We start from the raw sequence: 18289 nt of genomic DNA on the forward strand, positions 1-18289 counted from the left end.
CAGAAAAAATTAATAAATAAAATTATAATATATAAATAGGCCCACTATTCACCTAACCCAATTATCCAACCCAACCCAATTACCTAACCCAACCCAATCATAAAAATTACAAATAATTTAATAAATAAAAATAAAATTTCAATTATGTGTTAATTTCAAGTCTTATGTAATGTTAGTGATTCAAAGACTTATGTAATGTTTTTAATTATATAGTGATTCAATTCGGTTAATTCGGGTAATTCATGTAATTCGATTAATTCGGGTAATTTTTAACCAAAAATAAAAAACATATAATTTTCAGTTAATTCAGTTAACCGACCGAATTAACCGAAAAAATTTCGGTTCGGTTAACAGTTAAAACTTTTGAAATGTCGGTTAATTCGGTTAATGTTGTTTCGGGTCGGTTAACCGACTAAACACCCCTACCTCCGCTGATCCATGGCTGTTTCAAATTGAATTAGGGTTTCGTTGCATTTTTCATTACGTTCTTAGATTTTGCTGTTTGATAAAATACAAAAGCGTAGCTCCTTAAGGTCGCCTTTCGTTTTAAATCCATGGAAGCGCTTCGAGTCATAGCTGCGCAACATTAACCATTCTCCTGGGTTTTCTCTTGAGGGTTTTCCTCTTTAGATTTCCCCTTGGTTTTTTTTCCCTTCTGGGTTTTTTGTTATTGAGGCCCCCCCTTAAAATCTGCCACCCATTAAGCATAATTCTTAGTGTGGTTCCAGTTATGGAGGAAAAGAGTCTAAATGCCAATCAACAATTATTAGATGTCTCAGTTACTTCAAGTGAGGAGACAAACTGATACAAATGAAAGCGATTTGTTTTGATTTTGACTTTGAGTTTTTTTCTCTGAATTGGCAAGAGTGATGAATCAATTAGATGTGTGAATGGGGGTTTTGAATTTATTTTCTTTTAACATTTCCCATTTTGAATTCAAACTTTCGAGGCATTAGAATTTGTCTGACTTGCCATTGTTTCAAAGAATGAATGACTTTTATTTGTTCTATTTTATTTTCCTGCATAGGTTTCTCATTCACATTGATGGTTTTAAAGACTTTGAATCGTGTGTGGCTTGACTTCAAAACTTGAATTTGTCAGTCAGTTGAGAAAGTTTTTGAGGTTCCGGCAGCTGGATTGTATCATAATGAACCATCAAATTTCCAAACCCTAAAAGACTAGGGGATCAAGACTTGAAAAAAATAATTACAATTTAGGGATTGTTTCGAGAAAATTTTGTTTACTGAAAAAAAAGTGATTGTAAATATATTATTCCAATTACTATAATTTATTATAATAACAAATTATTTGATATATTAAAATACAATATTAAAATTTAAATAGTATGTTAATATATTAATTAATTACGAAAATAGCTCAACTGAAAATTATATATAAAAATAACTTGAAATCTATTGTGTTTGTCATTGTCACGACACACGGTGCTAATGATTAACTTAAAAAAATTGGTCAGGAAAAATATTTAATGAAAATTTTAATAGAAATTAAATGAGAATTCTAAAGTTTGTGATAATTTTGTAAAAATAAATATTTAATGGGAATTTTAAAGGTGGCACCAATCAGTAAATTTTAAAAATAATTTTTTGATATCGCCATTGATAGGAATTTTTTAAAAGAAAATAGGTGAAATAAAAAAAAGCTAAAAGCAACCGTTGAAATAGATATGAGATAGTGTGAGAAAGAAAGAGATATGAGAGAAAAATAGAGCGACGGAGAAGGAAAGTAAAAATGAGAAAGGAAAAGATAGTAAAGTAATATTATTTTAAAATAAAGGTTTGAGAGATTTATGGGAATGCACTGATTGCATAAAATAATATTATTTAGTTTCTTACTTTTCAAATGTAGGAGGACTTTGTAAAGTAAAAAAAAGTATGAAATTTTCATTAAATATTTTTTTAAATTGTCATGAACTTTAAAATTCTCATTTAATTCTCATTAAATATTTTTTAAAAAAGTTTTCACCAACTTTAAAATAAATACGTGGAAGTTGGTTGTCGGGGCTCAGCGGGAAGAGGATTGTACCATGAGAGAAACAATGTCGACCTCTTTCAAATATACAACATGGATTCTGGCAATGCAATAGAGTTGGGCTTTCATGTGGATCTGAATGAATCATCTTTTCCACGGAGGATAGCAAGTTACAAATTCTGTTTCAGTAGGACATGTATTTCTATTACTATGAAATTCATAAATGAAGTAATTAATAGTAAGGTAACATTATCCTGTTTGTAGTGAAGAATACTGTATGTATTCCTAAGAAATAAAAGAAATTTGTCAAAATTTCTAGGTCTTAAAGGGTCGTGGAAACACATAAGAACTCTTGAATGAAACTGGAAAAGAGATGTAACTCTAGTTCTTTCGGAAATGGTAAGATCTTTGGCACAATAAGAAAGGGTTGATCCGTATCATCTTGACTTGGTTCTAATTTCTCTAATTTTTTAAGAATACCGCTTCTCCTACTTGTATTGAATAGAACATGCTGAGGCAAACATTCTTTATGTAAAACCTACTTGATTTAGATCAGGAGAATCGTACGGTTTTGTGAAACCATGTGTATATGGCTCAAATCCATAGTCAATCTTATTTCCGATAGGAGCAGTTGACAATTGAATCCAACTTTTCCATTATTTACGTATCTGTAATAGTGCAAAAGGAAAGCCTAGCTCCAAGTTGTTCAAGAATAGTTGCGTTGTTGAGTTTCTCGATCCTTTAACTTAGGATTAGTCAGTTTTATTTCTTGATGGGGGCAGGGAAAGGATATAACTCAACGGTAGAGTGTCACCTTGACGTGGTGGAAATCATCAATTCGAGCCTGATTATCCCTAAAGCCAATGTGAGTTTTTCTATTTTCCCTTGCCCTCCGCAATGATCGAATAAGAATAGATAAGAGGCTCATGGGATTGACGTGAGGGGGTAGGGATGGTTATATTTTGGGGAGCAAACTCCAGGCGAATATGAAGCACATGGATAAATGTTATGCCTTAGAATGAAAGGCAGTTCCGAACTGACTTTGTCTACGATCAAGTAAGCTATAAGTAATGTAATTATGAATCTTATGGAGAGTTCGATCATGGCTCAAGATGAACGCTGGAGGCATGCTTAATACATGCAAGTCGAACAGGAAGTAGTGTTTCCAATTGCGGACGGGTGCATAACGTGTAAGAACCTGCCCTTGGGAGGGGAACAACATTTAATTTCCCTTCAAATTCCTATTAAATATTTTTTAAAAATTTATTTTTTAAAAGTTGTCACCAACTTTAAAATTTTCATTTAATTCTCATTAAAATTTATATTAAATATTTTTTCCTTTAAATTTATGTCTTGGGTTATGGAAATTAAATGCTTCTCTTTTTTGGTTCAAATTCTCATTTAATCTTCATTAAAATTCACATAACTTTTCGTTTTATTAATTTTTCACGTCATTTTTGTTTTTTGTTTTATTTCTTTTCTTTCTCTTCTTCTTCTCAACTGAGAACCCTAGTCATCGTATTCAATAGTCGCCGATGTTAATTTTTATGGTGACCTTTCGTGTCGATTTCGACACCAAAGAAGAGATTTCCTCATTCTTGTTGACTTCTACGATTCAGATTTCTGAGTAGCAAGCTTCATATCTTCTAAAACAATGACCAAAGCTTTGAACTACTCTTTCTTCGATCTCCATTTTGCATTACCAAATCGTCACCAATTGGAGATATGTTGTTCTCCTCATTTAAACACGTCACCTCACCGTTCGGATCATCGAACGGAGTCATGAGCTTTCACCTCTAACAGCCTATAAATTTTTTTGTTTTTTTTTCGTTTCAAGCCATTTTTTTATAAAAAAAAACATATATATCAGTACTGCCTGACACACAGACGACACTAAAAAATAATTTTTTTTAACTTTTCGGTGTCGACTGACACGTCGATGACACCTATTAAAAAGTTTTTTTTTCCTTTTTTTGTCTCAATTGTGAATACCCTTATTTTTCACGAGTATTTCGAAAAACACATATTGGTACCGCCTAACACAGTGATAGCACCCAAAAAAATTATTTTTTCACAAGTCGATGATTGGCTAATAATGAGGGGGCGGTGCTGTCTGATACACTAGCGGCACTCGTGGGCACTGTGGACTTCAGGTCATTTACGTATATAATTTTTATCTTGAGTCATTTTCGTAATTAATGAACTATTTTGGGTTATTTTTGAAAAAAAACCTATTATTGATGAGAAAAAAATGTTTAAATGAAAAATTGGCTTCAAACTGTAGTGTTTTTCTCCCTATTTGATTTTTTTGTCAAAAGTGGTACCTAAATTTTAATTCAATTACTAATTTGGGTTCAAATCGTTAACTTCATTTAAAAATAATATAAAGCCAATTAGAGTCTGACACATGACATTTTAATTAAATAAAAAAATTAGATTAGATTCTAATATTCAAAGGGAGATGGAACGTTTTGATTCTAATCGCTTAGCTCAGCTTGAGATGGATGTTCGAGACAATTTGGAGAGTGTTCTTAATCATAAGGAGTTACTTTGGAAGCATAAGGCCAGGTATGATTGGCTTAATTTAGGAGATTATAATACTAAATTTTTTTCATAGTCGTACGATTCAATGGAGAAAGTCTAATCGTATTATTGCTTTACAGCTTGATAATGGTGAGTTAAATTCTAATCAGAATGTCCTTCAAGCTGAGGCGGTTGGTTTTTTTCAAAAATTATATGGAGAAGTCTCGCAACCCATGAGGGGACTCCCGATTGGCATTTTTTCACGGCTTAGTTCTTCGGATGTTGATTTTTTGGAATAGTCAATATTGAATGAAGAGATTATGACATTATTTGATATGGCTCCATTGAAGGCTCCGGGTAGTGATGGTTTTCATGCCCTCTTTTTTCAGAACCGATGGGATGTTGTTGGTAATTGATCTGCCACAAATCGATGTGGCAAATTAGGCTTTTTCGACGTACTTAAGGAGCTTTTTCTCGAGCAAAATAGCATCTTTAACATAGTTTTTCGTTATTTTTATATTTTCAGTTAATAAGTGGAATGTCTCATTTTTGCTCATTTTGTAACCCAAATTAGCCAATATCACCATTGGGAGGTCTAACATGTCATTGAGTGATGTAGGGACGTGTTAGAGGTCAAAAACGAGCGAGAACAACATCAAGGGAAATGGTATCGCGATATCCACTCTTTGGGAATACGATACCTCCAATAATATAGAAGATTGAAGACTCCCTTCAGTGGTATTGCGATATCCACTTTGGGTGTCGCGATATCCACCTTCCAAGGAAGACCCCAAGGTTCAATACTGCCTGAGGTATCGCGATATCCTCTTCTAGGTATCACAATATCACCTTCGTTAGGGGAACAAACTTGGACAAAAAGGGTAGTCTTTGTTTAGCCGATCCACCAATCAATCAAGGCCCATGTAGGGGCATTTTTGGCAACAAAAAATCACCAGAAGACACTTTAAAACAACCAAAAACTGTTGAGGAAGATAGAGACACACATTAACTTAGTTTTAGGTTTACTTTTCTCTAAGTTTCTTTAGTTTTTCTTTGCACTTTTTTTAGGGTTTTTAATATTTGAGCACCCTTGACAGGTAAGTGGGTACACTTATTCACTGATGGTGCGGTGGATAGAGGTTTTGGTAGTGCTTCTGCTAGTGGAGTGTTGCGTGATAAGAATGGGAATTGGATCTTGGGGTATAATCACTCCCTAGGAAAATGCACAGTTTTTTAGGCTGAACTATGGGGTATTTTAGATGGTATACTTATTTTGCTTAGCAAATGTTTTAAAAGAGTTATGATTCAGACCGATAATCCGGAGATGGTCAAAGCCTTACAAGATATTATGATGGTGGATTCAGGAATCACAGTACTCAGGAGGGTCTAACAGATTATGAGAACTGAAGGACAGTGGTGGATTAGGTATGTTCCTAGGGAGGTTAATCTAGTTGCTGACTGTTTAGCTTAACTAAGTTTAGGATGAAAGATGCCCCTATCTATAACAAGATAAAGTTAGCAGTGCTTTCGAACAATTTAATTTGATGTAACTTCGTTGTTTATGTAGCGACCTAAAAATTTGGTCATGGGCGCTAGTCGAAGTAACTATTGAAAGTTCGAAAACAGAATCTCGATTTTATTTGAAAAATGAGTCGCCACCGATCTTTTTTCTAGGTGTGATCGGACACCTAATAAATTCTCTTTTTTTAAAAGAAAATTTTAATTTTAAATTTTCCTAAAAAGAGGTAATTTTAGGTCTACGTGAAAATCCAGAGAAAATTAGAGTTTGGGAGTCGGTTACGCGCGAGGAAGGTATTAGAACTCTCGCAACACCCAAAATTGGTATCTCGTTAAACACATGTTGTTTTAATTTTCAAAATGCAAGTTCAATTTAATATTTAATTGTAATCCGATTGAAATATGAATTTTTTTTTAAAACACGAGAATTTTGAAGCACAATTTTTTTTTGTTTTTTAAAAAAACGAAATTTTCGAACACGAAAATTTTAGAAATACGAATTTTTTTTTAAAACACGACAATTTTTGAAACACGATAATTTTTCAAAACACAAATTTTTTTTTAAAAAAAAACATGACAATTTGTGAAACACTAGAGTCATTGAAAACATGGAAATTTGTGAAAAACGAAATTTTTTGAAGCACAGAATTTTTTAGAAAACACGAAAATTTTGAAAACACGTGGATTTTTGAAACACGAATTTTTTTTGAAAATACGAAAATTTTTGAAAACACATAAATTTTTAAAACTCGGGAATTTTTGAAACACTGAAATTTTTGAAAACACGAGAATTTTTTAAAACACGAAAATTTTTGAAACACGAGAAAAAATTTTTACATAAACTTTTCGATTTTTTATTAAGCAAGTATCGTATTTAACACTAACCGATGATATTCACTCAAAATAGCAATGAAATCAACAAATTAGTGCCAATCGATTCGCTGCCTTATTTTTGAAAACACGAATATTTTTTTGAAACACGAGAAAAATTTTTGAAATCATGAGATTTTTTTTGAATATTTTCAATTTTTAAAAGGGCGTATCGATTTTAACGCGAACCGGTGATATTCACCCAACATAGCGATGAAATCAACGAATTTATGTTAAATCGATTCGTTGCCTTATTTATTAAAAGTATTCAAAATAAAATAAAATTAAAATTGAATTAAATTTAAAATTTAAAATTAAAAATATAAATACAAAAATATAAAAATGCACAAAATACTAATAATATTAAAATGAAAAAAATACGAGCATTAAATTAAAATTAAAAAATAAAATTACCGAAAAGATCTCGAAACACGAATTTCGTCGAACGGGTCCCACAAATTGAACCTTTTTTTTTCCCTTTTTTCTTTTCTCTCTTTTTTTCTTCTCTTTTTTTTTTTCTGGCCTGCTTCTTTTGGGGCTGCTGGGCTGGTGCGTGCGGCCTGCTGGCTGGCCTGGGGGCCTGGTGGTGGGCTGCTGCAATTGGGCTTGCACTTGGGCTGCTGGAAATGGCCTGTTGCTTTTTTTCTGTTTTGTTTCTTTTTTTTGGGCTTTGCCTTTTTTTCGGGCCTGGAGCTGCTGGGTCGCTGACCCGACTGAATTTTTATTTATTTATTTTTCTTTTTTCTTTTTTCTTTCTTCTTTTCTTCTTTTTTCTTTCTTCTTTTTCTTCTTCCCCGTTCAGCCCCCCCACCAACTTCTCTGCTGCTGCCGGCGCTTCCTCCGCCTGCCGTGCGACGGCCGACGACGCTCCTCCCTTTTCTTTCTCTTCTTTTCTTTTTTTTCTTCTTTGTTTTTTCTTGCTTGTTGTTGTTTTTTCTTTCTTTCTTTTTTATTTTTGCTTGCTTTGCTAGGTGTTGGCGATGGTGGCGTTGTGGCGGTGGGCATGGTGGCGCTGGTGCGACGGCGGAGGTGCTGCTGTTTTGACCTTTTTTTTATTTTTTTGCTTCTGCTATTTTTTTTTGGTTGCTCCCTTGCTTCTTTTTTTTATTTTGTGGGGGTTTTATTTTTTTGGGGAGAAAGTCCCCTTTTATGCTTGATTTTTGCTTCTTTTTGCAGGTGGTAGGGAGGGCCTAGGTCGGCCGCCGCGCGTTGCAGGTGCAACTTGCGTCAGTGGCTGCCAGAGGGACCAAAATGTAATGGCAGGAAAACCTTTGGGGCCGAAACGTAATTTTGAGAAAGTTAAAGGGTTCAAATGTAATTTCAAGAAAGTTTAAGGGTCAAAATGTAATTTAGAAAAGTTTAGGGGTTGAACTGTAATTTTAAGAAAGTTTAGGGGTTAAAATGCAATTTTAGAAAAGTTTAAGGGTTAAAATACAAAAAAATTAAAAATAAATTTTTTTTTAAACACGAAATTAATCCCGGACAAAAAAATTAAGAAGCATAGTAATAGTTATGTTATCAACCCAAGTCATTATATTAAGAAATTTTCAAACATGTCAATATACAACAAATTAATACTCCATATATGACTCATACGTTAAATTGGTTTAAAGTCGTGACCCAGTAATTGCACTGGAAGCATACGTTGATAACATTTTCAGTTTGCAAATAGTTTATGTACACAAGTAAACTTAGCACAGTTCATTGAAAAATATTTTATTTTGAAAGATACTTTAATGCAAGTTGAATATTTACGTTAGAACGAGTTGTTATTTTATTTTATTTTATTTGACAACGTAAAATTATTAACATTATAAAATATATATATATTAAAAAGAAAATTACTATTATCTTATAAAAACACTTGGTCGAAAAAATAATTATATATATAACCTAAGCTAATTCTTTCTTTTCAATGTTTCTATGAAACTTTTACCCACATAAATTAATGCATTTTAAAATTGTTTTAAATACTATATTATAGAAATTACATAATATCACTTAAAGAATACGACATGTTATATTATATTAATTTTTATTTTGAAGTATAATCTAAAGTTCAGACATGATTTTATCCTTCGGGGCAAAAAACAACAAAAGAATAATATGATATGGCCATTGTTTTAACAATCATTCTCATTTTCCAAATTTAACTATGTTGCTGTCTATATGGATAACACACTCAAATACTTTTAGAAAAACCCTAAATTAAACTTATTTTGCACCACTCAATTATTAATTCACATTTAACCATAAAATATTTTAGATGGACACTTCGAGTTTCGGTTTCCACCACACAAATACCCTTTTAGTACAACTGTTGTTATTTAAATTCTTTAATGTATGGAAAATTGACGTTAAAAAATATTTGGTATACTTAGTTAAATTTAAAATTGTTCACAAGGTTGGGTTTATGAGAAATATATAGAGAGTATAATAAAATTTGATCATCCACTTCCAGAGTTTGCCCTTAAAGTTTCATTAGATTGTGTATATTCATCATTTACCATATGCGTATATATATATATTCAAGCCTGTATTTAAGACGGTTGAAGACCAAATTTGATTAGCTACTAATAGTATTTCACAAATTGTAGTTTTGAGTTCATTAAAATATGTAATATTCTCAAATTTATTGTAATTTACAGGTAATTTTAAAATTATATATATTATATAGAAGTTCATTTGCATGTATCATGCAAGGTTTAGGTCCAATTTATCGAGCAACTAGAAATAAGCTTTTAAAGGATCAGTCTCCCCTTGGTTAGCCAATGATTATGAGAAAATCCTTCTTCAAGCCTTGGCAAAAAGGTTGAAATTGCTTGAGCATGAACAAAGATTTTTGTCATTATCAGTAGATCTTATTCCAGTTTCATATCTATTTTATGCTCATTCTTTGGAAGCTGCACATTAATGAATTGAAATGTGAAGGAATAATTTTGATCCTTTCTTTATTCATATAAGAGAACAATGCTGCACAACTAAGAGTATAATTCTCTTCATTTTACCAGTATTTCCGTACTTCGAAAAATGGCAGACAAGAAGAGAACATGTTTGATCGTTTGCCTGTTCATTGAGTTTGTAATATATATTGTCAAATGAGCATAGTCTAGGCGATATTGGCAATGAGGATAGGTGTAGGCGATATTGGCAATGAGTGCATTGGATTCTTGTTCCAGATACTTCCTCAGGGTTCAGTCTTTAATCTATAAATTAATATGAAACTGAGGTACACTCCCATGCGTTGTTTTCATTGTTTAGAAGGTCCTCTAAGGTTCATTCAGTTCTGGGTTTCAAACAAAATGGAGAAACCAGACATGGTTTTTAATGGACATGATGGATATGATGCTGTTGTTGTAGGGTCTGGATATGGTGGTTCAGTTGCTGCTTGTAGGTTATCAATGGCTGGAGTCAAAGTATGCCTCGTTGAAAAAGGTCAAAAATGGGAAGCTGAGGATTTTCCAACAAATAGTTTCAACATCATATCAGCTTTGAGGATGGAGAGTCAAAATTTGGGTGTCAGCTTTGGACCAAAGGATGCTTTGTTTCAGGTCAGTCTCATTTTCATTGTTATGAACATGGCTTTGAAACTTGTATGAACAAAACTTGTTATTGAAATTACAGGTTTATGAACAAAATGATTCACTGGCAGCAATGGCTTGTGGAGTTGGTGGAGGGTCACTAGTGAATGCAGGAGTTATGGTGCCAACCCCAGTTCGAACTCGAAGAAGTTCAAAATGGCCAAAGGAATGGGAAACTGATTGGGATAGCTGTGAAGCTTCTGCTGCTACAATGATGAGAATACAAAGTGTTCCCCTCCAGTTCCCCATTGCCAAAATCATGAAACAAATCGATGTGGGAGAGGTTGAACATATGGTTCAGGATTCTATTAAACTAAGCATGAATTTTGATATTGAAGACTCTTCATCTAGATTACCTAAGCATCAAAATATGGATACATGCATAGGCTGTGGAAACTGTCTAGCTGGATGTCCTTATAATGCCAAGAATTCTACTGACAAAAACTATCTTGCATCAGCAATTCAGGCATGTGCTCTTCAACTTGGGATATTGGAAGAATCAGATTAATATAGGTCAACATCATGTCAAAATGTACACATATTCTTGTTCATTTTATCTAAAATTAGAACTTGTTGTGATGCAGGCAGGATGTGTTGTTAAAACAGGGTGTCAAGTTCATTATGTAGTTAAAAAATCATATGAAACTGACCAAAATGGTGAAATTGGTGGAAAAAGAAGGTGGCTTGTTTACTTGAATGATATGGACTATATAAAAGCTGATTTTGTGATCTTGTCAGGTATCAATCAATGGTGAAATTATTAGATATACATCCAAAATTTTTGTTTTCAAAATCTTCTAAAAGCTTAAATTTTATGTTCCACAGCTGGAGTGTTTGGCACAACTGCAATACTTTTCAACTCACAAATGAGAGGATTAAAGATCTCAAAAGCACTTGGTTCTGGTTTCAGCTGTAATGGAAATACTGTTGCTTATCTTTGTGGAAGCAATGGACCTTTGAATGGTTATGGACTAGACAAAAAGCAACTGTCAAAGATACCTATTCAAGCACGGCCGGGACCATCCATCTCATCATCTTACTCTTCTTCATTGGGTTTTACAATCCAGGTTCGAGTACTAAATAGCTTCGACTCTTCATTTTTAAGTATTCGTATTCAACTCATATACATTGACACCAACCATTATTCTCAAAAGGCCTTAAATGGCAAATTATGGAGTTGTTGCATTGACTTTGTATTCATTCATTGACCTTCTTTTCTTTTTGGTGCAGAGTGCTGTACTTCCTACAGCTTATCCTTACCTGTTGTTTAAAGGGATTACAACATTTGGATGGCCAACTGGTTACTGGTTTTTTCATGGCATTATTGACAAGCTGAAACATCTGATAGGTTCTAAGTCCAGCCAAGCAATGGTGCTCCTTGCTATGGGACATGACAAGAGTGATGGAAAAATCATATTAGATAAGGAAACAAATAAAATTATCTTCAGTCCTCCCCATGATCCTTTACTTCCCCAAAAAGTTAAGGCCTTTCAGAAGATCACTAGGAAATTAGGTGGAATTCTATTCATGTCAAGGTTCCGAAGCGCATCGGTACATCTTTTAGGTGGTTGCAATGCATCATCAGATTCTTCAGATGGTGTCTGTGATCCAAATGGTCAGGTTTTTGATCCAGAGGTCCCTGGTCTTGTCCACCAAGGTCTCTATGTTTGTGATGCTTCACTAATTCCATGTTCTGTTGGTGTAAATCCATGCCTTACGATCGCAGCAGCCGCTGAGCATGTATGTAAGGACTTAGTGAATAATGTTCTCAAGTACAAAACCAAAACTTGTACAAATTCTGTTTCTAAAGTGGTTGATCAAAATCCACCTATTGAAACACATGATACTTTAAAGAGCAGCGAGACATCATATGTGTCAGTCAAAGAAACCTTGAGAGGTTATATAGGAGGTATGCCATGCACTGCTACTCTCAGAATGAAGATAAACTTGCAGAACTCGAACGATTTTGATGATTGGAATTATTCGATTATGCGAAAATCTCTTCTAACTTTGAAAGGGAAAGTCGGCGGTTATGTCGTTTTTCGAGCCATTGAAAAGGATAAGTTGCATGTTATTGATGGTGAAGTAAAAATGTTTGAAGTAAATTACAGAACACCGTATACACAATATATGCACTATCGTCTTCTCCTTGCAGCTGCTTCGGGTTCAAGGTACAATAAAGCATCTATTTTCAGTCCTTTTTAACTATCTCGCTCTTTTTTACTACAAAACTTATAACATTAATCAAATGCAGATATGTTCTTGAGGGAAAGAAGATAATGAATCCTTATCTATTTGCAATATTTTCTCGGAAGGAGACAACAACGTTGTATGTAACATTCAAAAGGGTTTCTGGAAACTTTGCTGAGGATCATCATGTAGGATTGAACTTAAAAGGAAAGCTTAAAGTTTCCATGATTCAGCTACTTAAAACACTGTTGAGCCTTGAAGGAAATGGAAAAGGAAGATTTCTTCATCTTTTCTTATTACATCTCCTTAGAACTTACATATTACAAATACCACAAGGAATTCATAAAGAGTATACCCCCACAGATTCTTACAACAATTCATATCCAATCAGCACTTTCCATGAATTAGAAACAGGTATACATGAACTAGGACTGAATTCTTTGTTAAAGATCTTCTGAAGTTAAAGCTGAATCTTTGTATATGATGCAGGAGATGGATGTATCATAAGCTGTAGGCGGTGGAACTGCGGTCATAGTAGGTTGAAGTTCAATGAGGAAAAGCATCCAGTTCTTCTACTTAATGGACATTCAACTGAGAGTTTCTGTCTGCCAACTGAACCAAATGATTTAATCAGGACTTTATTGACAGAAGGGCATGAAATATGGTTACTCCAACCAAGATTGCATCCATTGAATCCCTCAAACAACTTCACCATTGAAGATCTTGGAAGATATGACATACCTGCTGGTAACAAAAGTTATAAAAAAGTAGCAATGCTTACACTTTTGAGTGGTAATTAACTTACGTTTCATCTACTTATTTTGTTGTAGTAATCAGCAAGATCTGTGAATTTCATGGTCCAAGCATGAAGGTACATGTAGTTGCACATTGTGTTGGAGGCTTAGCCATTCATATAGCTGTTATGGGAGGACATGTCTCTCCAACTCGAATTGCTTCTTTGTGTTGCACCAACTCTTCAATGTTCTTCAAACTTAGTACTTTAGCCACAGTCAAGATGTGGCTTCCTTTGGTGTCTGTAAGTTTTCCTTTACAACAAAAACTATATGGTTTAACACAATTTGATGTCAACTTGATATTGCTTTAGCTTAATCAACCTGCAGATATCAATGGCTTTGCTAGGCAAGAACAAAACCCTGACTCTCTTAGACACATCAAAGGCCAGTTTGAGACACCGGCTCCTAATGTATATAGCTCGTTGGATACCTCGATACGAGAGATGTACTTGCAATGAATGTGAAGTCTTTTCTGGCATATTTGGCAATACATTCTGGCATCAAAACTTGACCCCAACAATGCACCATTGGTTAAACAAGCAAAGTACAACAAAGCTTCCAATGGCAGCCTTTCCTCACTTAAGGAAAATCTGCAAATCCGGATTCATTGTCGATAGCAAAGGAAACAACTCATATTTGATTCATCCAGAGAGAATGGCCGTGTCGACATTATACATCTCCGGGGGACGAAGTCTTTTGGTGACTCCAGAGACTACCTTTTTAGCTAATAAGTATGTGAAGTTGCACCAACCTGGTTTTAGACATGAAAGGGTTGTTGTGGATGGTTTTGGACATTCAGATTTATTGATTGGTGAAGAGTCTTGTAAAGAAGTTTTCCCATACATCGTATCTCACATAAGGTTATGTGAAGAAGGGAAAGATATAGTAATGATTAACAAGGAAAAGAAAGACGGTAAAGAAGCCTTGGATTGGGCTGCTGATCCTTACCGTGGTTATGGAGGATCTGAAAGTTGTTTGTTTTCACCTTTGCTAGTCTTGTTCTTGGTTTTATTATTAGTTTTCATGGTATCATCATTCAGTACTGTGTTAAAAAGACATTAATAAGAATAAAAATTTGCCAGAGTATTAACAATAAGATAGTTTGGCCAAGTGGTCTAAGGCGCCATTTTTGGCTCTGGTCCGAAAGGGAGCTGTCATTTTGCACTGCTTTGCAACTAGTGGCTTTTGGGGTTTTTTTTGGCACTGCTTTGCAACCAGGTGGCTGAACTTCTTGTCCTTTGGTGGCTTAACCTGCTTGGCCCTGCTTTGCAACTAGGTGGCTAAACTTCTCGTCCTGTGATGAGCCTTTGTTGGCTTAACCTGCTTGGCAACTAGTGGCTAAACTTCAATGAAAGAACTGCAGTTTCATTGGAAGTCTGCTCCAAAGCTGCTCTACCAAGAACTAAAGCATCCTCTGCAACACTGGTGCTGTCATATATTTAAGTTGAGCTTTTTAGAAGTTCTGGAACAGTTTTTAATGGCGGCATGGTGTCGAATAAGTCCACCAGTTCTGGCCAGCAATGCTCTGAGTTGGTTTTGGAGACAACAACACTCATAGTATATGAAACAGAAGGCTTACCAGTACGGTAGAAAAGGAATTGAAAGGGTAAGTGTCTAAGCTTGTGTAACAGGGCAGATAATCTCCCGTTAAATAGCTTTTCTTTTTGTGAAGATTAGAATTGGTGCAAATTCTATGTTTTTTGTCAAAAAAGAAGCTTTTGAATAGAGATCATGGATGGTCAATAACCTATTGCTTTTGCAGTACCTCATATTTGGTTGTCATTTTATACAGTTTCTCAACTTCAAATCAAAGTACGTTAGACATTGTCAAATTTTCAAGAGCATATTCTAATAATTTTCTACAATTTATAATGGTTATTTTTCATTAATGGATTTCTTGGGAATTTTATAATGGGATTATGTTATGATGATAAGTGCAGAAACTTTTTGAGAAAGCTAAAACAACTCGATATCAAAAGATTAAATACTATAACTCTTTAAAGCTCAAAATTATAGAAGTGTCATACATAAAACCCTATAAAATAATGGCTTAAAGAAGGAATCATATTGCGCAATATAAGGTATCATATTCCCTTCTCTTCAATGGCAAGCAGCTTTGCAATGAGATCATCCATAGAGCTGTTGAAAGCTGTCAACTTCTTTGCTATTGCAGTGTTGCCTATGATCCAAAGAGAGTGCTACTGCCTATTGTTATAAGAAGAACATGGAAAAATCCCCCTGCAAATTGGTATAAACTTAACTCCGAAGGTTCATCCATTGAAAACCCCAAGTGTCGGTGGAGCTGGGTTCTTATTAGAGAGGATGAAGGAACTGGGTTACTGGTTGCTTCAGGCACATCCCACACATTACTAGCATCAAAGCAGCTTTGGGGCACGTAGAGATGGTTTAAACCTTGCTGTCTCCCTTTACATTAAATCTTGTGGTGGAACTTGATGCCATGGCAGTCAGTAGCTTCATTCAGCACATGGTCAAGTATGAGTAAGCTGAGGTTGTTAGGCTGTTGATCAAGAAGTTAATTAGTTGTTAGCTGGTTAATAATCAGTTGTACAGTTGTACTTCAACTGTAAATACGTGTATTGATGCTAGTCAGGAATAAGACTAATACCATTCTATTTTCTCTAGTTTGTTTTCTTCTTCAGTTGCATTTGTTCATACCTTTTGAGTCTTTCAAGCATGGTATCAGAGCTAGCCTAACTTGTACACAAAAGTAAGATGACATATCAGCTATTACATTAATTCAAATCAAACAACATATCCTACTAACTTTGCTATCAAATTACATGGGAACTAGACAAGGTTACATAGGAACAAATTAATCAAAATATGTTGTTGCATTCGGATCAGCTCTATTTCTGCACTTCAAACAGTGTTGCTACTGGTGTTGTGATGAATTGCTACTAGTCTTCTGTTGCAATGCAGGCCAAAGATTAACAGGTTAGCTATGTCTGGAGTTGGTTTGGAAGGAAACATTCATAGTCTCCGAAACAAAAGACTTCCCAATTGTTCATTTTAGAAACAAAAAGAAGGCGAAAACAAATGAAGTTGAAGATTACTTTGAACTAAATAGCTTTTTTTTTATTTAAGACAAATATTTGAGGTGAAAATTCCATGGTTTCCCAAAAAAGAGCTTTTGAATAGAGATCATTGATGGTCACTATGTTGAAATATGTGAAACCCATATATTTTGGTATATATTTTGGGATATATTTTAAAGTTATTTAGGTAGATAAATCTTATTTAGGTAGATAAATCTTAGAATAAATCATTTGAGATATTCTAAGAATATTTTATTTTATCATTTAGTAGTTTATTAGAATAAGGAAATTATTTTCCGTATCTTTTAGTAGTTTATTAGAATAAGGGAATTATTTTTCTAATTAGGTTATTTCTCTATTTAAATTCAATTGTTTAGTTAATAAAATATAGAGCAGTTTTATTAAATGCTCTCTTGAAAACTTTCATAGTATCAGAGCTAGGTTATCTCTAGTAGCATCATGGTTAAAACAGCTTTCATTGGAGATAAGAGATCCAACAATCAAACAGAGGAAGAAAGTTTTACCGTTGAAACAACTAATGAAAATTATGAGGGCCAAAGTTCTCTAGAAGGGTCTCCATTTACTAAGGAACAACTAGAGCATCTATACAAGCTTTTTCAATCACCACAATTTCAGATGAATTTTTATCTTCCTAACTCATCCAATAATCCTTCTTCCTCCTTTGCCCAATCAGGTACTGATTTTTCTATTTTTTTCAGTGCCAAGCCTTGTAAAACAAACACGTGGATCGTTGATTCTAGAGCTAGTGATCACATGACTAGTAGTCATTTTCTTTTTTCAAATTACACACATTGTGCAGGAAAAAAATCAAAGTAGCAGATAGGTCATTCTCGGCAATAGCCAGGAAATACACTGTTAAAATTTTGCCTTCCTTGGTTTTACATGATGTTTCACATGTGTCAAATCTAGCTTGTAATCTCATACCGATCAGTAAATTATCCCAATCCTCGAATTGTCATGTTATATTTGACTCCTCTATGTGTAAATTTCAGGACATAGTCTCGGGTAGGATGATTGGCAATGCTAAAGAATCTGGTGGAATTTACTTTCTTGACGACGACCATCTAAGTCAACCAACAACTACTTTATGTTTAAATTCTGCTTCTAGTTTTGATAAGGTTATGATTTGGCATTATAGGCTTGGACACTTTAATTTTTACTATTTAAGATATTTGTTACCTGGTCTATTTAAAAATAAAAGTCCTTCTTCATATCACTGTGAATTTTGTGAATTGGCTAAACATCTTCGGTCATTCTTCCCACCTCAAAATTATAAAGCTTCTAAACCTTTTTCGTTAATTCATAGTGATGTTTGGGGACCTTCAAGAGTCCTAACTTTTTCAGGAAAATGTTGGTTTGTCACATTTATTGATGATCATACTCGTATTTGTTGGGTGTTTTTATTAAAAGATAAGTCTGTAGTTAAAAATGTGTTTCAATCTTTTTATGCTATGGTGAAAACACAATTTGGTGTGAGAATAGAAGTACTTCGGAGTGACAATGGTGGGAATTTTTTAGTGACCAATTAGGTGTTTTCTTAACCAAACATGGTATAATCCAGGAAAGCTCTTGTACAAATACACAACAACAAAATGGGGTTGCAGAAAGAAAAAACTAACATCTTTTGGAAGTAACTAGAGCCTTGATGTTCACTAGTCAGGTACCACATTATCTTTGGGGTGAAGCCTTGTTAACAGCTACATATCTTATTAATAGAATGCCTAGTAAAACTCTAAACTATAGCTCC

The 18289-nt window shown here is 34.1% G+C and overlaps 1 non-coding gene across 1 annotated transcript; it reads left to right on the plus strand.

The window, feature by feature from the left end:
* The first annotated feature begins 855 nt into the window (after nt 1-855).
* LOC128033350 (small nucleolar RNA Z266) lies at nt 856-977 on the plus strand. Its single transcript, XR_008189531.1, has one exon. It is a non-coding gene; the product is annotated as a small nucleolar RNA Z266 (small nucleolar RNA).
* Nucleotides 978-18289: the final 17312 nt, after the last annotated feature.

The sequence above is a fragment of the Gossypium raimondii genome, chromosome 1, assembly GCF_025698545.1.
Source record: "Gossypium raimondii isolate GPD5lz chromosome 1, ASM2569854v1, whole genome shotgun sequence".
Lineage (NCBI taxonomy): Eukaryota > Viridiplantae > Streptophyta > Magnoliopsida > Malvales > Malvaceae > Gossypium > Gossypium raimondii.